The sequence below is a fragment of the Triticum urartu genome, chromosome 4 (assembly GCF_003073215.2).
Source record: "Triticum urartu cultivar G1812 chromosome 4, Tu2.1, whole genome shotgun sequence".
Taxonomy (NCBI): Eukaryota; Viridiplantae; Streptophyta; class Magnoliopsida; order Poales; family Poaceae; genus Triticum; species Triticum urartu.
In genome coordinates, this window is record NC_053025.1 from 90,157,270 (window position 1) to 90,161,183 (window position 3,914).

The 3,914-nt window shown below is 37.7% G+C and overlaps 1 pseudogene; it reads left to right on the forward strand.

The window, feature by feature from the left end:
- The first annotated feature begins 669 nt into the window (after positions 1 to 669).
- Positions 670 to 3,601, forward strand: LOC125554632 (annotated as a pseudogene).
- Positions 3,602 to 3,914: the final 313 nt, after the last annotated feature.

The following is a 3,914-nucleotide window of genomic DNA, read 5'->3' on the forward strand; positions in this document are numbered from 1 at the left end:
TGTGCAGGGCCGTTGATGGGGAGTGAGAGCAGCCTAGAGATTTCTTTCCTTATTTTCCGCGGATCTCAATAATTTCTTCCTGCATGCCACGCGCGGTCTCCGAAATTATCTTCCATACATGCATCTGATTGCTTCCTTCTGATTTGTTTACCGATTGGATGAAAGAAGAAAGTAAATTGATGACCTTTATTGAGTTTATTGCATTACCAAAGAGAATATTCATTACCATACATGTACTCATCACGTTTGTATTACCAAACAAAAGATTGGTTACCATACATGAATTATTTGGTTGCCAAAAATATAGTGGGTCCGTCCAGCCAGATGTGAATAAAACCGGCAAATAGGGAACCAACAGGAAGAAAACCGGTGGAGGAAGGAAAGAAAATCGGTGGTGGGGTGGGGGTTTGTACGAGAGAAGGATGGAGGAAGGGTGGTACGTTTCTTTTAGGTAGTAGAGAAGTAGAGATAGAGATATGTAATGATTATTTTAGCCCCATATATTTATTCCATTATTGGAAGATATTACATATTAAATAGGCAAATATTACTCAATTATTATTTTCCTAACAAAGCAGGTACACATATCTGCCTTGTGTTTAAGTTCGCCCTACGCACAACATTTTCTTATTCCTACTTGTTATTTTAGTGGTATACTCTATCTCAAACATGGCGGTACTTTTTTGTCCGAAAATGACACATTTTGTGTCCTTTCTTCCACTAATGTTTGTTGTTTTTGTGCATCATGTCTCCACAACACCAAGCTATGATGAATATCCTAGGAAGGTACTACAACATAGAGGAATTTCATCCTTGAACAGTAGCTCCCAGCTGCTAGATGCTGAAATGATGTCAATCCGGCCAAGACCGAGACAAGTTGTGCATGTAAGCTTCTATTTCTCTTTCTTATTTTTTCTTGTACAAATTTTCTCCATGGGTATGCAGATTTACATAACGCATGTCATACCAAGAAGATTATACTATATACTATAGATGCATCCTACAGTGACTCGTATCGGTCTTTTTGCACCAAACGTGTATCGAGCATTTACTTGCGGCATATGTATGGCCCCTATTTCTGGTCAAATCTGTATGATTTCTTTAAAGTTGATATCATATTCTATTGCTTTAGTTTAAGCCCTTCTGAGGATTTTTGGATTTTTCATAGAACTTTGCTTTGGTACACACCCCTACAAAAGTTTACAGATTTCGATGCAGATTAAAGGTGAAGATTAGAAGGTATCACTTCAACAAAAAAGAGGATAATATAGTCTTTTTTATCCAAATCAATCTATTCAATATGTTTAATCTCCAAGGTAATATGGTGATAGCCTTTTTAAATAACTTAAGATTCGTGCAAACTTTTAAGGGGATGTACCAAAGCAAAACTCTTTTTCATATAGTAATAAAGTTGTACATAATAGTTTTTTTTGGTCAATTCTATTTTGTTGTGATATAGTTTTGGATACATGGATTCGTAATTTCTTACAACTTTATATTCCTATTCATAAAGGTTGGGCCTACAAAATATACAAGTTAAATTTATCAATATATGTGCATGCACCTAGGTTAAACTAACTTAAAAGTGATTATATGCAGCTTGCAGCATATGAATCGTACCAAGCCGCTGGAAACCAATATACTGGTGCTATGGCCACTTTTGATGTCTATGGTTTTCCAAACTTGGTCAAGGGTGAATCAAGTTCAGCCCAAATCTGGGTAATAAATAAAGGAAATGGTGAATGCGACAACGTCAACAAAATTATGTCTGGATGGGAGGTTCTGAATAATATTATCACAACTTTAACATATGCGATCACTATTAGCAGCAATAAATTAACTAATTTCTGTAACAGGTCAATCCAGACATCTATGGTGATAGCAAAACACATTTTTTCGTATTTTGGACGGTACTGCGCTAAATCTGCTCCATGTCTACTTAAATGTGTGTGTTTAATATGTCTATAATGTTGTAAATTTACTGGTAGGCTGATGGGGAGGATGAGACCTGATGCTATAACTTGAATTGTCTAGGCTTTGTGCCTGTAAATGGGGCTCCTATTACGCCGGGAGATAGCCTAGAGCTACCACATGGGCAAACAAGAATCTCACTCAAGATATATAAGGTATGATTCAGACAACCCACTGTTCAAATAAAATGTACTCATGTTGTAGAAAGGCTTTGCTCCTGGTAGCATTTTCTACCTATGTAGCACTAGTGTTGATAGAAAAATGCTTCTACTTCAAACTTTTTTTTTGCGGGTGAATGAAAGATTTTATTTCATCAATCAGGACAAACGTCATTCTTACAAATATCAGGGACGTCTCCTGGTCCCGAACCCAACCACACCATAATGCGACCTTCTGTCCGTCCAAAGGAGGCCAGATAATGGCTTGCACCATTATGTTCCCTACGAACATGAGATAGCTTGAACATCCTCCCATCCCTCAAAAGCCTTTGAATTTGATCAACCAACATGGTATAGCGAGACCGGTCCCTGCCCGGGCCATTAATCATGTTAAGAGCGACAAGGCAGTCCGTCTCTACTTCTATCGGCATCTCCGCCCATTGTAGGGCAAGGTTGATGCCCTCCATGCAAGCTGAGAGCTCAACCTTCAATGGTTCTGTACATGTGCGCAACTCTCTACAGGATGAGAAAATGATGTCACCGGTGGAGACTTGAGCTGCCAAAAAAAATCGGCTTCTTTTTCTAAGAGGAATTTATTTGGCTTCTTTTTATGAGGGATTTCTTTGTCTTCAAATTCATGGAATGTGTGTGCTACTGTTCATTTGTTTGGGCCATTGCGACAAGTACAGTTAGCACAATGAATTTATATAAATATTTAGTATATTTTTTTACGGTCATTGTTTACTTGCATTTTTTTCTATACACGGTTTAGACTGTCCTTTCTTGGTAATTTCAAATGAATGCCTCATCTGGCTAACTCAATAAAAATATTATATGGCACCTCTAAACCAAGAGGATATGTTTTAAATGGCTGCTAGCTAAATAAAGATATAAAGATAGAATATATTTTTAACAAAAACTGAACATGCTGGATAAAACATGGGAGTTCCTTTCGGTAGAGCTTGCATTATGAATTAGAAAGCTAAGATTTGACAAATTAAATCATATGGATTATTTTTTATTGTAATGTTTTAAACTTGGTATTGCACTTTAACATATTTTGCTCTCTGTAATACAACTGTTCTGATAAAAAAAACTCTACATTTGTGTTGCAGAGTAGAGACGATGGAGATTGGTGGTTGTACTACGGAAATGATAACATTGGTCTTACTAGGGTGGGATATTGGCCAAAGGATCTTTTTACCACCCTGTCAGGCCATGCCACAGTTATAGCATGGGGTGGAATGACCACGTCTTACGAAGGACGTTCTAGTCCTCCGATGGGCAATGGGAAATGGGCTGGAAGAGAATCAGCAACAGTTCGAAATATTCAGTATGTTGATACAAGTGGTGGAGGTTATGACCCCCCTACATGGCCTGCTGGTCTCCATATTGTTGAAACACACAGAAACTGCTATCGTGCTACCACTTTTGGTGATGGCTATGGGGGTCCGGGTGGTTGTGTTCGTTAACTCGTTAATTAGCCCATGTTTTAGTGTTCTTGAAAGAATTGATGAGGTGAATTATATGTTCAATATAACTTGCTTAATGTACTTCCGATCAGTTTGATCCTTCTGAGAATTAGTTTTCCTAGATGGCAGAGGATTCAATCACTATGGCAGTTAACACTGGATATATACTAATCTATGCACACTATATAAATAGATCCATCCATAAGGTACAGGTTCATAACTGGTCACAGCTCACCTTTTGAACATTTTTAACCCAAAAGAAGGTTAACTTTTCATGGATTTCAGAGAAGCAAGCGAGTTCAACAAGGGTTAC